The 16683-nt window shown below is 38.3% G+C and overlaps 1 long non-coding RNA gene across 1 annotated transcript in view; it reads right to left on the bottom strand.

Annotated features, from left to right (window-relative positions):
• LOC114045915 overlaps positions 1–16086 on the bottom strand; it is a 30988-nt gene extending 14902 nt beyond the window's left edge. Inside the window, exons 1-2 of the long non-coding RNA XR_003569439.1 lie at positions 15844–16086; positions 5719–5787 (exon numbers count right to left, since the gene is read on the bottom strand). This is a non-coding gene — a long non-coding RNA (uncharacterized LOC114045915). The remainder of the gene's footprint in view (positions 1–5718; positions 5788–15843) is intronic.
• Between the last annotated feature and the right edge of the window lie 597 nt (positions 16087–16683).

The raw sequence follows: 16683 nt of genomic DNA, 5'->3' as shown, positions 1-16683 counted from the left end.
GCCGGTGTTCTATCCACTACCCTACCTAGCTGCCCCTACGTTTTCATATTTCTACAGCGTCTTAAGGTTGAGAAAATGCTTTCCTCCCAATAACTACAGGGTAGGTAGAACAAATATTATTATTTCTATTTTGAATATGAAATATCAGAGTAAGTATCAACGTAATTTACTGAAGATCACGCAGTTATTAGTTGTGGGAAGCAGGATTTGTTTCTAGGTCTCTTCTTGTTCCAAGTCCAGAGCTCTTTTCACTACCAAAAAAAAAAAAGCTGATGTTTTCAAATCTGTTTTATAATAAGAAACTATTTAATAAAAACTCTTAAAAATTGCTTTTTGATAGATTATGCACTGGAGCACTCCTAGTTAACAGAGTGACCATTTGCCATTTCAATATATAAATATATAAGCAACAAAGTAAAATTGTCTTTTTGCCCTTTGGAGAAAAGATGCTGATTATCTTTACTATGTGGCTAAAATTTTTTGTGTAAATCAAATTCATCCATACAGATTCTTATTTCCCTTTTTCTCATTTTATAAAATGGCAAATGTATTAACCTAAAAAAATGGCTCCAAGCTGCAATTAAAATCATACTTAATGATATGGATTTTAAATGCACATATTTAAAGAAAACTAATAATTTTAACAGTCACATTTAGAACAAATCATGAAAAGTGCCTAGAGTTATTTTTTATATTTTGCAGATAAAAGTTGACTGTTCAAGTCAACAAAAACAACTGGGCCAAAAAGTTACCTAAAACCATCCCCAGTATTCTGCAACAGAAACCATTCAACTCTGGATGCTCAGACTCTGCATCTTAGCACTTTGTGGAAGCTTCTAGCTCTATAGAAATGATGAACATGTTGATCTGGAATGAAGCATGGTAGAAAAGAATGAATACTGCAGAAAACTCAAAATGTATTAATAAACACATTTACTAGAATACATGGTTGTGAGGGGGCACAGGTGGCACAGTGGATAGAGCACTGGGCTTGGAATCAGGAAGACTCCTCATCCTGAGTTCAAATCTGCCCTTACATACTTACTATCTGTGTGACCCTGGACAAGTCACTTAATCCTGTTTGCCTCAGTTTTCTCACCTGTAAAATGAGCTGAAGAAGAAATGGCAAACCACTCCGATATCTTTGCCAAGAAAACCCCAAAGGGGGTCATGAATTTAGATGCAAATGAAAATCGCCTGAACCATAACACAGTTGTGAGAACACCTGAAAACTCAGGCTGATTTAATCATTCATTTGGGCTATAAATTGTCACCCACACCCATATACCTCCTCTATCATTTTGCTCTAGATTAGCATCCTGGACCCTGGTTGCCTCCATCAACCTGAGTTTTGAGCATATATGTGACGTAGCTGCAACAAACAGGCTTCTGTACGAGAGACTTCAAGTAAAGATATAAATGTTCGTACATTTTAAAAGTACACTGTACTGTGACATTCTTGCTTATTACATTCCTGAACTTTGTAAAAGGCCTCACTATACAAGAAGCCCATCTTGTAAATCTATATTTCAGGAGAAGAAAGGAGAACCTGTAAAGTTTATATAGGCAGGCTATATACATATGCTATGTGTGATAGATAACGTGCAAGGCTGACCTCCAGGTTGGCTCGGCCAGCCTCTCTTTCACCCTATTAACCAATTATGAGACTCAAAGGTTCTGAAATGTAGATCTTGAAATGGTGGATGAAGAAAACATCTCCAAGCAAAGCCCCCTCAAGTGTAAAATCAGAGACTGTGCCAGCCCTGGCACTGTGACTCTCCTATGACTTAGTGCTACACATTGGTGTACAAGTAAAGGGACTTAGGGTCGGCTATGGAATGGGTAACTCTGCATTGTTGTTGCAGTTCAGTAGTGGCTGACTCCATGTGAAATTGTCCGTGGAGGTTTTCTTAGCAAAGATACTTAGAGTGGTTTGCCATTTCCTTCTCCAGTGTACCCCCATTTTACAGAGGAGGAACTGAGGCAAATCAAGGTTAAGTGACTTGCCTAGGTCACACAGCTAGTAGGTATCTTGGGCCACATTTGAACTCAGATCTTCCTGACTACAAGTCAGGTGCTCTATCCTCTGCACCACCTAACTGCCTCAAACTTTGCACAGATATCACCAAAAAAAAAAATGTGGAACCAAGGACATATAATTTTGTGTTATTTCAATGCTGAAGAGAGCAGTTTTTTTCACAATACTGCCAGCCTTAGAAGTGAGAAGGACTGATAGGCAGCCTACTTTTTCCCAACTGGGGACAGACTTTGCCACCCAGGTACTTCACCCTGGACTTGCCAGCCCCAAACAGAAACTAACTTCAAAAATGAGGGCAGTACCAGTTATTTTAAACATTTGGCAGCACTGCTTTACCCACCAGGCCAGACAGTCAAGGCGAGTACTAGGAATATGTAAGAAAAGGTTCTATTCTCTCCCAAGCCCATGGCTTGAGTTTGGAAGACTTTCCTCTTGGGCAGAAGAAAGGTATAGAAGGGAGAGCATTATAGAATAATAGGATTTAGAGGTGAAATGGCCCTTACAGATTATCTAGGCCAAGTCTCTTATTTTACAGATGATGAAATTGAGTGCTGGAGAGATTTAATGATTTACTCAAGGCAACACACGTGGTAAGCAGCAGAGCCAGAACTGGAATCCAGGCTCCCTGGCACCATATTCTGAGCTCTTGTGACTGTACTCTGCTTACAGGGGGCACCAGGTCAATAGAGAGGATGAAGGCCTTATGTCGGGGGATGATGTTGTAGAAAGGAGTGCTGTCATGAGACCTTTAGACGCGCAGAATTTAGAGGTTAGTAAGTGGCTTCTGTATGGCTTAAACACCCATAGCTTTGCCAAATCAAAACTATTTGCTAGAAGCACAGCTTACCTAACAGCAATACTATGCTGATTTGTGTACATGTTATTGCTTCCCCAAGAGATTGTGAGTTCCTGGAAGGCAGGGATGGGTTAATTTTTATCTTTTTATCCTCCAGGCCTAGCACTAAGTGGTGCTTCATAACTGTTGCACTGAACTGAACCTAGGGCAGGTAGGATTGGGCCAGCTGACTTTGAAAAGAAGAGCTAAGGGAAACAAACTCAGACAAAAACATAGAGAGGTTGAATTCCTAGAAAATGCATGAAGAACTAGGATGAACCAAAAAAGACCAATGCAGGCATTGTGACTTTTCCCTTTGGTTTCCTGTAACTCCTTTTACCATCTCCCCATCACTAGTGTTTATTAATTTAAAAAAAAAAACTTTTTAAAAAAAACACTTAGGGAAAGGCTGTGAACCATTTGCTTGTAAAAGGAAGAAAAAAGCTTGTAAACTCTCTTACAGGTCAGTCTGGATGCTGAAGGAACCTTAAGTCAAAGCAATCAAGAGGGTGACAGCTTGAAGCCAGCCCTTAGCAAAGTGTCTGATCCACAGTATCGCGTTGTGACCTCATGTAAGTCACTGAATCTCTCTAGGCCTCAATTTCATCATCTGTAAAATGAGACAGTTGGCCTAGATAACCTGTAAGGGCCATTTCAGTGGGACCCTAGGCAAGTGACTTAACCTTTTTCTGCCTCAGTTTCCTCATATGTAAAATGAGTTGGAAAAGAAAATGACAAACTCCTCCACCATCTTTGCCAAGAAAACCCCAAGTGGAGTCACAAAGAGAGGGACACAAATGAGAATGACACAACAACAACAACAAAGGTGATTAATACATGCTTTTTGACTTGACTTGAACCAAGTTCTAGGGTTTACTGGTAGAAGCAGAGCTTGATCGTGAGGGGGATAGGAATAATGGGTCTCTGGCACCTCAAAAGGATATGGTACATGTTGAATCCAGTGTGTCTTCTCTTTTACCAATAGGTTGGTCATATTTTTCTCATTAAAAAAGCATTTTAAAAAACCTCATTGGAAATAAAGTAGCAGTCATAGTTTAGTATGAAAAACTATTTCAGTTCAACAAATATAATGGCTTATATTTATATGGTGCTCTGAGGTTTGCAAAACTTTCTTTAAAATGACCTTCTGCGGTAGGTACTGCAAGGATCATTACCTCCATTTTGCTAAACGGAGTAATGAATACAGTGTAAGATACGGAGTCAGGAAGACCGGAATTCAAATCTAGCCTCAGACACTTACTAGCTGTGTGATTCTGGACAACTTGTTTGACCTCACTCAGACTCAGTTTCTTCATCTGTAAAGAGGAAATTACAATATCACCTACCTCACAGGACTGTTATGAGAATCAAATAAGATTAAATATATGTATATAGTATAAAGACATATTATATATGTGCATATTGTATTATATGTGTCTACATTATATATTTAATATAGACCTATATAATATATAGACATATGTATATGCATATAGGCAATATACAATACATATTACATATGTATGTGCATATAATACATATATAATATATGGTACGTTGCACACCTTAAAGTGCTATGTAAAAGTGCTACATAACTATGTAACATATCATTACAAAATATATCTCTATATAATTATGTGTATCATAATTATATATAATTGCTAATTATATATAATTATAAAATAATTATTTTACAAATAAGGAAAGTGAGGATCAGAAAGGATAAACTTGCTCAACCAGTGTCAGCTGAGTCTTAGATCAAGGTCTTTCTTGATGTCAAAACCAAAGTTCTCTCCACTAAATCATACTACCAATCTGCTAGAGAAGAGCCCAACAGATGCAAGGTACTGGCCTCCACGCTGAAAATTAGTTGATACGATAACTGCTCAAGAATTTCTGACCTTGGCAAAAAAGGATGCATTTGCCTGACTTCAGTGATAGCATCACAAAAAAGTGACATAGAAAACTCTGGGCTTGTGGTGCTCTTTTAAATTTTGTTTACAGGTAGTTATAAGTAAAAATGGTCATGGACTAAACTCCTAAAATAATTTTATTGAGCCTTTCATTACAAGAAATGTAAGTGCAGGGAAATCTTATTTTGCATTTAAGTACTATACTTGAATTTTCCACGGGTAGTATTACTTGCAGGCAGCTATATGTCCCTATAAATGAGAACAGTAACAATTTATGGTGGGTAGGTAGTAAAAGTTGATTTTATTTTAGTGTCTGTGCAGGTAGGGGAGAGCAAGAGAGGGCAGACTAGTTAAAACATTCTGGGTTGGTCATTTCTTTCTTCTTACTTGCAAATCTGCCAGATTGCCTCTTCAGTACTCACTAAATCAGATTTCCATTGCCCAAGGGCATCACAAATTCCACTATTCCCCCAGGAGGTCAAAGACAGAAAGGTTCATATATATAAAAATATTTGTAGTGGCCCTTTTTGTGGTAGCAAAAAAAAAAAAAACAACAAAAAACTGGAAAAGAAATGGCTATTCATCAGATAGAGAAAGCCTCAAAAAGCTATGGTACATGTATGTAATGGAGTATTACTGTGTTCTAAGAAAAGCTGAAGATGAAGAATTTATAGAAACATGGGAAGATTTGTAGTAACCAGCGCAAGGCAAAGAAATTACAATTTGGACAACAATAAATATGACTACAATATTTAAATGAAAACATTCAAATACCACCAAAATCTGATTAATTGCAATAACCATTTTTGGTTCCATATAATAAATGATGAAGAAACGCTTTCCCCTTCATAGCAGAGATTGGTGGACCAAAAGTCTGGAATATAGCATCAGACACTGACGATAAGGCCATTTGGTATATTGGTTTTGCTTACCTGTTCTTCTTTGTTACAAGAGAGGGTTTGATGCTGGGAAGATATTAAGAAATGGATATAAACAGGCATCTATAAAACAAAAACAAATTCACAGTGAATCACAGAATTGAGCCAAAAAAGGATTAGTCCTTTAAAAAAATTTTTTTTGAGTTTTGGTTTCCCTATCTCACCCAGGTCTGAAGTGCATGGGTCTTTGACTTGTCTTGTTTCTGACTTGGGCTGGTTTGACACTCCTTAGGTCACCTGGTGGGCTCAGGTCTCTGTGCAGATCAGCTGTAGCCCTACATAAGTGCAAGACTTCCAAGATCAAGTGATGGATCGGTCTTAGCCTTCTTTGATGACAGGGCTTACAGGCATGTGCCCCCACAACCAGCATGGTTGTTTTCATGAATTCATTTTATTACTTATCATGAAGAATCCAAAATCTCTATCTCTAATCCTATCTTTTCATTGAAACTCCAGGATCATAATTCCAAATACTTACTAGAGATTTTCACTCTCTTGGCTGTTTCTATCTCACTTCGACTTTAGAGATAAAATGAATCACTAACTACCTCTGCACCAAATGCCCTTCAACTTTCTTCATATCCATGATGTTGATTTTCTTATTAAGCCTTAATCACTGAATAGGTGCTGCCTCAAGTCAAACTGAGTCCTGTCAAAGACCTTAGGTTGAAAAGGCCAAGGTTCCCCGCTGCATCCTGGGCCATCGCCAGTTGTCTGATCCATATCTGGCCACTGGACCCAAATGGCTCCGGATGAGACAGTGAGGGTGGTGACTCTGTACAGCCCTCCCTCACTTAAATCCAACTTTCCTGCATGTCATGGCATCACCTCCCTGATGTCATGGTCCTCTTCGAGAACGAAGGACAAACAACAATATCCATGACACTACTATTCTCCTTATCAACCAGGCGGGAGACCCATGTGACACAACCGTCTCATTCATGCTTCCTATCCGATCAATTCTCAAGTTTATTGATGTTTCCCACGAAATCCATCTTGTATTCATCTCTGCTCTCAATGTTACCCCTTAGCCAAAGGTTTCATTATCTCACACTTGGCATAGGCAGCTGGGTGGCACAGAGTGCTGGGCCTGAAGTTAAAAAGACCTGAGTTCAAATTCAGCCTTAGAAACTGACTATATGACCCCGGGCAAGTCACTTAACCTCTGTCTGCCTCAGTTTCCTCATCTGTAAAACCAGGATAATGATAGCACCTCCCTCCCAGGATCAAATAAGATAAGAATTGTAAAGTGTTTAGCACAGGACCTGATACATACTAAGTGCTATATACATGTTAGCTATTATTATTATTAATGTAATGGATTTCCACTGGGCCACAAAGAATCACAGAACTTTAATTAGAGGAAACATTTCAGGCCACCAAATCCAAACCTGTAATGGAAAAGGTACTGTGATTGTAGATTTCCATACTCTACCCCATTATTAATACCACTGCCAATCAAATCTTCCTCAAACACCACTTTCCATCATTTCATCCCTCTGCTCAAAAATCCCATTTTTTCTATGTATCTACACTGACTTTTGTGGCTCCTGTTGGGAAGGTCATGAGAACAAGCCATTGCCACATGTGTCTTTCCTCATCAGATTCCCTTTTGTCTATTCAAATCCTTCCCATCCCTGAGGGGTCTGATTATGTCCTATTTACTCCATGAAGCCTTCTCTAATAGCCTTTGTAAATCTTTGTAAATCTCTTGCTTTTCTGAATTTAGTGCTTAGTACTGTGCCTGGCACATGGTAGGTGCTTAATAAACATTTATTGGTTGATTGATTGAACTTGTAACATTTACATAGTACATTATTCTAAGCTGTACTATAGAATTGTAAGCTCCATTATGTTCTATCGTTATTTCATGTATATTAGCGCAGTCTCCCCAAGTGAATTATATATTCTTTCAGTGCCCTTCTGGCAGGGAGGAGGGTTGACAATAAAATATATGTGTATATATATATATATATATATATATATATATATATAATATACACATATTATCTGAGGATTTAAATTATTTACACAATTATTAGACAGTTTCAATAGTTATGCCTAATTGTTTTTCATTCAAGATTTAAAATTATCGATACATTTCTACTTTTAAAATAGCTCACTACTGATGAGAAGATGCTTACTCAAAGCTTATGCTGATCACTGAAGCAATTATTTATAACGATCATCCTGGAAGTATTCCTCTGAAGGTGAGAAACAGATTTTCATATTTTAAGAGCTACCTTGTCATAAGTAGAGTATACTCTAGTCTGCAGGAAAGTTAATTACATCCAATTATAGTCTAATTGTTGTCTAGCAATGACATGAGAAGACTAGAATAGCTTACAACATCCTTAAAATAGAAATTATTGCTTTTACTGCAAATTCTGATGAAGGATGGTGTCCCATGAATCTGGATGTAACACTAATTCAGACACTATGATAAATATCAATGCTGCACAGGATGAGCTAATAGCAATTTATATAAAAAGAATGCCAGGTATTGAAATAAATTCAAAATAATTATACCTAGGTTCTACAAGAGAAAAGAACATTTAAATCCAACTAGTGGCTATTTCCTCCATGAAGCATTCCTTGATTACCAAAGCTCAAAGAAATCTCTTCCCTTCCTTGGAATTTTCGTAACATTTTGTTAATTTGTACTAAAGACATTGGAGTATATATCTTCTCTCCCCTACTATATCGTTAAGTTCTTTGAAATAGGGACTGTGTCCTATTTATCTTTGTATCCTTCCTGATGCCTAGACCATAATGGGCACCTAATAAATGCCTGTGGAATTGATTTGAAGATATCTAATTGGCCATTTAACCTCATAGAACTCCCAGAGACCAGCTCCACCTTTCAAACAACCTACTCCCTGATGCCACCTTAGCAACACACAGAGACAGTCATACTCTTGAGTATCACTCACAATTGTTCCATGTTCCATCTTTCCCTATGTCTCAAGGTGTATACACCCCCTGCCCCCAACCTCATTCTTTATTGTCACTTTGACTTCCATTCCCTCCATTCATTAGTTCTTTCCCAGGCCATTACCCCTGCACTGATTACGCTCTCCTTTCTTCCCTATTTTGAACCCTGGGTGGATCAGGATAAGTTTTGAGTGAACATCTTCTCTAAATTATCCTCTAATCTGGAATCCTTTGCCCACTTGTCCTACTAGTGGTTATGTCTTGCCAAACCCCAATTCTGGATTACTTTCATTATCTATCTCTTTTGTTCAATAGAGCTAGAAAAGATCACAAAATTGTGATTAGAAGATCCACTAAAATTTTATGCTTTCTAATCTCTATTGGGTCCTCACTGCACCAAGGTAACCCTTCTCTCCTTCCCAATTGATTCTCTATCCCATTCACCACAAGGGATATTCCATACCTTCTCCCTTCACCTCAAACCTCCCATCCTAACCACTCCCACCATCCTCTCATCTGAGGACATAACTTCATATATATTCACTGAAGTCTCCTCTTTTATTTCTGCCTCAAATCAAGAAGTGACTCCCCTGCTGCCTCAGATCAATCCCTCTACATGACCCCATGATGCCATCCTCCTTCCTTCTCCAGCAAATTGTCCTCACCATCATTCCCTCCCTCTTAAATTTTAATCTCTCCCTATCTGCTGGTTCCTTTCCTGCTGCCTGCTTCCTGCTTCCCAGTTCTGAATACTGGAACTACTTCGTGCAATATTGACACAAAGATATTATAATTCTACTTTGAAATATCCCTTTGCTTTCTGGATAAAAAAATGCCAACTGATGCATCTTGGTCCTTTGACATATTCTTAAATTCTAGTCCTTCTAGGGTTAAAAAATCCTAACTTAACCTTACCATCCACATTAGGGACAGTCCTGTATCTCTTCTTTCTCTGTTACATTTGAGAAAGCCATCTATATTAGATGCCTCCACTTCCCCCTCCCCCATTCTCTTCTAAACCCTCTGAAATAGGATTTCAAACCTTGTCATTTAACTAGAACTTCTGCAGTTTCTTAATTGCCAGATTTAATGGTCTTTTCTCACTGATCTCTCTGCAGTCTTTGACACTGCTGATTGCTTTTTCCTCCTGGATACTCTCTGTTCTAGCTTCCTCCTGATTCTCCTCTTACTCAGGTATCCATTCCTTCTTAGTCTCCTTTGCCAGATTCCATTTTATGTCCACTAACTCCAGGTGTCCCAAAAGACTCTGTGTTTTGGGATGTCTTCCCTTTTCCCCTTAATACTATATCTCACTTGGTGATTTCATTAGCCCTCATGGATTCAATTATTAGCGCTATTTAGATGATTCCCAGATCTTTATATCTAGCCCTGCTGTCTTTTCTGAGCTCCTGTCCCCACGTCACTAACTGCCTTTAGGAAATCTTGACCTACATGTCCCATAGACATCTCAAATTTAACATAATAATACCCAGCATTTATATTGTGTTTTTAGGGGTACTTAGGTAGTGAGGTGGATAGAGTGCCAGCCCTGGAGCCAGGAAGACCTGAGTTCAAATCCAGCCTCAGACACTAGCTGTGTGACCCTGGGCAAGTCACTTAACCTTGTTTGCCTCTATTTCCTTGTCTGTCAAATGAGCTGGAGAAGAAAATGGCAAACCAGTCCAGTATCTTCGCCAAGAAAACCCCAAATGGGGTCATGAAGAATCAGAAATGACTGAACAACAATTTATTATGAACAGTAACATCATTCTCCCTGGCAGCCATGACTGCACCCTTGGTGACTCTCCTTATTGCTGTTTCTATCTTTACAACACTCTATATATATCCCCTTTCCTTCCCGCTCAATAGCTACCACATTAGCTGAGGCCCTCCTCACCTTTCCCTGGGATTACTTTAATAAGTTCCTAATTGATCTCCCTGTCTGAAGTCTCTTTCCTGATCAAATATAAAGTTTGACATTTAAAACTCTTGTGATCTGGCTCCTTCATACTGTTCTGACCCTTTCACCTCCACACACATGCTCTTTGATCTATCCATCTATGGTGTTCCATTTGGTGTGTCCCAAACATGGCATTCCACCTCCTGTCTTGGTCCCTCAGCACTGCCTATACCTCCCCAACCCTTTGAAAGCTCTCCTTCCTTACCTTTGCCTCAGTTTCCCTGACTTCCTTCAAGGCTCAGCTTAAAATCCACCTTTTTCAAGAGTTCCCCCAGTGGCTGGTGTCTTCCATCTCCAATACAATTCAATAAACATTTATTAATCCCCTACTATGTGCCAGGCATTGTGCTAAATGCTAGGGATACAATTAATACAAAGACAGTTCCTGCCCTCAAGGAGCTTACAATCTAATGGGGGGAGGACACAAAAGGAGGCAGGAAAGTGGGATGGGGGGGTGACAAAAGAGGTGCCTGGGCATATTGTTCTGTGGAATTGAAAAAACCGGGCAGGATTGCAAACGCAGAGTGGAGTGAGTCCAAATGTCCAGTTTCTGCCCCCTAATAAAGGAAGGCATTAGGAAGAGTTTGGTACTCCCCCCTCTACTCTTAGAATCAGAGGGGAGAGGAGGCTGAGGTCCACTCCAGGCCTGAGTTAGCCCCATGGTGATAAGATGAGAGGTGATGAACTTAACCTGGGAGGGGAATTTTGTTTCATGGAAACCAAGGCAGAGAAGCAGATGGAAGGTGAAATTACTTACCATCTATTCTGTAAATATCTTGTATGTACTTTTAATCTTTATGAAATTAAAACAGCAGTTAGGTGTCACAGTGGCTGGGCTGGAGTCAGGAAGACCTGTGTTCAAATTTAGCCCTAGATGCTCACTAACTGTGTGATCCTGGTTGAGTCATGACCTTAGTCTCCCTCAGTCCCCCATCTGCAAAATGGGGATAATATTAGCACCTACCTCCCAGGATTGTTATGAGGATAAATTGAGATAAATTGGGTAAAGCCCAAACCTCAAAGTGCTATATAAATGCAAGGTGTTGTTATTATTTACATGTCATCTTTCCCTTTAAAATGTAAGCTCCTTTGTTGCTGTCCAGTTGTCCCACTTTGTCTAACTATTCAGGAACTCGTGGACCATAGCTAAGGAGGTTTTCTTGGCAAAGATATTAGAGTGGTTTCCCATTTTTTTCCTCCCGTGGATTAAGGCATACAGTGACTTGACCAGGGTCATATAGCTAGTAAATGCCTGAGGCTGGATTTGAACTTGGGTCTTCCTGACTCCAGGCCTGGCTCTCTATGCACTGAGCCACCCAGCTGCCTTTAAGTTCTTTAAGACGATTTTTCACTCTCTTTTTATGTTCAGTGCTTAGCACAGTGGCTGACATGTAATAAATAAGATTATTCACTAATTTTAAAATCTTCACTACTGCCCCTCCCATCCCACTCCCCCATCAACTAACCAATAAAATTTTATTTAGCACATGCTACATACCAGGTTCAAGGCATACAAATATAAAAGTAAGCTAACCCTTGCCTCAAGGATCTTACATGCTGTTGGGGGGTGGGGGGAGGGGCAGAATACTTACAGATAAATAGATGATATACTCAAAATAGATGTAATGTGATTTGATATAGGGTACTAACAACTAAGGAGAATTGAAAGACCTCTTGAAAAAGGTGGCCCTTAAGCAGAATCCTGAAAGGAGGTAGGGATTTTAAAGGAGAAGAGATGAGGAGGGAGAATGTCCCAGGTAAAATTTCATTTTTCATTTTCATTTATACCATAGAATAAAGCCAGTACAAAAGGCACGGAGTCTGGAGATGTAGTTAGATGCGTGAGGAACAAGTAGGCCAGCAGGGGTGAACCATATAGCATGTGGAGAAGATAACAATCTGTAGGAGGCCTGGAAAGGTAGGCTGGAGCAACTCTGCAGAGGACTTTAAATACCAAACAAATGTCTGTATCTGAACCTTGAGTTGAGCCACTGAAGTTTCTTGACAGCCATGATAGGGTCAGACCTGGGCTTTAAGAGCACACAATTGATCAGCTGTAGATTAGGGAGGGGAGGAGTCTGAGTGCACTGAGACCAATGGGGCTATTGCAGTAGGTTAGGCAGCCAGGTGGTGCAGTGGCTAGAACTCCAGGCCTGAAGCCAGGAAAACCTGTGTTCAAATTTTACCTCAGGCTCTGGGTAAGTCACTTAAGCCTGTTTCCTTCAGTTTCCTCATCTGTAAAATGAACTGCAGGGCAGCTAGGTGGTGCAGTGGATACAGCACTGGCCCTGGAGTCAGGAGGACCTGAGTTCAAATCCGGCCTCAGACACTTGACACTTACTAGCTGTGTGACCCTGCGCAAGTCACTTAACTCCGATTGCCTCACCAAAAAAAAAAAACAACGAGCTGGAGAAGGAAATGGCAAACCATTTTAGTATCTCTGCTGAGAAAACTCCAAATGGGGTTACGGAGAGTCGGATGTGACTGAAATGACAAAACAGTAGTCAAGAGATGAGGAGCACCTGAATTAGTATAGCTATGGTGTGAATAGAGCATGTTGAGGACATCAAGTCTGTAAAACTTGGCAAACGATGAGGCATGGGGGTTGAGTAAAAATGAAAGACAGAAGATGACTTCTGGATGGTGAATCGGGGTGATGGGAAAATTGGTGGTGCCCCCAAAATAAACAGGAGTATTAGGAGGTGGGGTGGGTTTAGGGTTAGATTTTTTCGTACAGTTTTAAAAAGAGGCGCAACACAAAGTATAGTGTGGTGACAACTAAATTTGAATGAAATGTTGGGGTTTTTTTGGGAGGCCAAACTTTAACATTTCTTCATGGTATAAATGAAAATGAAAAATAAGAAAGTTACCCAGTATTGTCTTCTAGAAAAGTTTTTATTAACTTAAAATTCCTGCTTATTTTTCCACAAACACAAAGTGATGCTTTACATTGATAGGAAAAAGAAAGCCATACAATTGACAAAGGTCATGTTAAAATTTATCTGTCAGATTTCTTCAGCAGGCTGTAACAAACAACTTTTTCTTCATTTACTTAAATTATTTCTTTAGGCTGAAATTGCTTATTTAAAAAGAAATCTGCTAAAAAGATAGTCTTCCTTCTGTATAACCTTTACAGGAAATGGAACCTAATACAAAAAAATGATTCAATATGTCAACCTCCACTTAATTATGACACCATTAGAATATTATTAAAATAAATTAGAAAACTAGGCATCAAAAAGGTCTTCTAATTATTAGAATGTATGAGATAACGTGGAGCAAATTACGTCTTTGACTTAGAAAAAGTCTGAACCCCCAAATCAAAAAGTATTATGAAATTAAGATATATATGTAACTAAGAGAAATTTTGGGGAAGAGAGATGGTTAACAGCACAACAGGGATAATTCAAGGACATGCTAGAAATAGAGTATTTTCTCCCTAGTCAGAAAGCCATTGACATGGTATTTCAAAATGAGTTGAAAGGTTGAAGTCTATTGATCAGATTATTGATGCATCCAATTAGTAGAAAATGGGTCTTTTCCAAGCTTACATTTGCCAATATTCCTATTACCATCAATTCTCAAATCAGAGGTTTGGCTTACCAAAACACACTTTTTGGCTTAATTAATTCCAATGGTTAGTTATGGGGTCTTTCAACGAGGCATGACCAAATATTTACACACAGACCTCAGGTGGTTCTGAACAAGAGATCTAATTTTGTATTTTTGATGTAATGGGAGAAAAATTCACAGATTGGAGTCATTCTTAATTCAATTTATTTCCTGAATTTAGTTTGTGATTCAGCAATTCTATATTTGGTAAGATTATTGCTGGGTTTCATGCACTTTACTACTGTGATGCTTCCGTAAAAAGACTTTATTTTAACATTTTGTGTGATTTTTGCATTGGCTGTAGGCAATTTACTGGCTCTCCAGGTTGTTTCTCCTGTACAGAACGTTGTTTATAGCTCTCATTTGTACATAAATTCTGAGGGTCTGGCATCAGGTACTACAATGAGCATAGGGAAATCCTACTGTAGATAAGTTAGAAGGAAACTATTTTTACATTTAATTGTGAATGTAAAAAAATCTGAGTCTCTAGATTTTTATGTGCAAAATACACACAAACCTATACATTGATGAAGTCAATTTAATTCAATAAACATTTAAAAGTACCAACTCATTGCATGGCCTTGTGGTTGACATATATGATCCTGTTATTTTGTCAGTAATTAGTTTGTATAGGGCTAGTTAATTTGAAAAACATTAAGGAGGTGAGAAACTTGATTCATCAGTATCACTTCACATAACAGAAAAAGCAGCTGAAAAAAAATGTAGAGACCTTGGCTTGACATCTAGCTAAACTAGATGATTCTGGGAGCTTTACTCGATGGAACTAGGACAACAGACTTTTAAAATGTTTCCAGATCTTTCCATTTTTAGTGTCCTGTTTTAATTAGCAATGAGAGTAGAACCCCCACATTGTCTCTATTACCTCAGTATATAATGCATTGTGTAAGCAACAATGGCACTTGAGAATTTATTGTTTAATGGTGCATATTTTATTTACCTATTTTGGTGTTTTATCCAACTCCTAAACTGCTAAGATTGATGAAGGCTGGCACTATGTGCTCATCTAAGTTTTTATCTCTCCCACAGTTTACACAGTTGTGTGCAAAGAAGTGGAGGTCTAATGTATATTGAATGAATAAATGAATGAATGAATGAATGAATGAAAAAAATGGGGCCAATGCTACCTTGCCTGTCTTATTTGTGATCAACTGGTGTAATTAATATGAAAATTGCAAAGTGACTACAAATGAGGTATAAATAAAAGCAAGGCAGCAATGACACAAGAAAGCTATCTTTTAGAATATGTTCCAGGGCTAAGAGAATGAGATTGTAAAGACTGTTGGGTTTGATGTCAGAGGATCTGAATTAGAATCCAGAATCTGCTACCTTTGTGACCTTGGAAACAACACTTTGACCCTTTTGACGTCCGTTTACTTTTCTATAAAAAGAGGTGGGGTTTGACTAGATGACCTTAGGGCCCCATCCAGATCTAAATCTACAATCCTATCATTTTCAAGCAAAGTCAGTAAGAGCGAGCAATGAGGCATGACCAAATATTTACACACGCACCTCAGAAAATCCATACTGGGATGAAATTGCAAAAAGTCAAATTGGGGCTTCAGGTAAGGAGACAAAGGCACGGAATAGCCTACCTCAGGAGGGAGTGGATTCTCCTCTCTGAAAGAATTCAAGCAAAGTTGACTGATAACTGGTCTTGTATACTGTATATCTGAATTAGAAAGCCTTTGAAATTCTTTCCACGTCTGATACGTCTGATTCTGGGAAACAAACAAACAAAAAAAAAATGGGATAATTTCATTTGCTTCTAGTCGCAAATATCATTATTGTGTGGTCAAGATGATAATCTATGGAAATATTTCAGACGGTAAAATTCTGCCAGATCAGTTTCCCTCAGATTTTTTCATATACCTAGGACATATACTAAGGGAAAAAAAAAGCCTATGAAATGTTTCTCAGCATTTTAAAAACAACTTTTTGTCAAGTCTTATTGAAGTTGGAATACTGAAAAGCAGTTCAACATCATTTAAGTGAGAAAATCATTTTGAACCCTAAATAGGGTAACTTCTGAATTTTTATCGTTTTAAAATCACTTATTTAATTACTGGGCTTTATTTGTTAAAGAATTAATTCCCTTTATCTCCATGACAAAAATAAATAGTAAATAATTTCAAAGAATTAATCTCACTTAAAAGTATATTAAAATAGACTAACTATGGATTCTTCTCCAATTATTTAGATCTGACTTTATTTGTGTGAAAAGCGTTTTGTAATTGTGTTCATATAGTTCCTGGTTTTGTTTTGGCAGGTAGACTCCCAAATATTTTATAATGTCTACAGTAATTTTAAATGGAATTTATCTCTTGCTGTTGGGCTTTGTTAGTAATATACAGAAATGCCAATGATTTGTGTGGGTTTATTTTATATCCTGCAACTTTGCTAAATTTATTTATTATTTCAAGTAATTTTTTACT

Source organism: Vombatus ursinus, unplaced genomic scaffold, assembly GCF_900497805.2.
Source record: "Vombatus ursinus unplaced genomic scaffold, bare-nosed wombat genome assembly UNPS02014779.1, whole genome shotgun sequence".
In the NCBI taxonomy this organism is placed as follows: domain Eukaryota; kingdom Metazoa; phylum Chordata; class Mammalia; order Diprotodontia; family Vombatidae; genus Vombatus; species Vombatus ursinus.
This window is presented reverse-complemented; position numbering and strand designations above follow the sequence as displayed.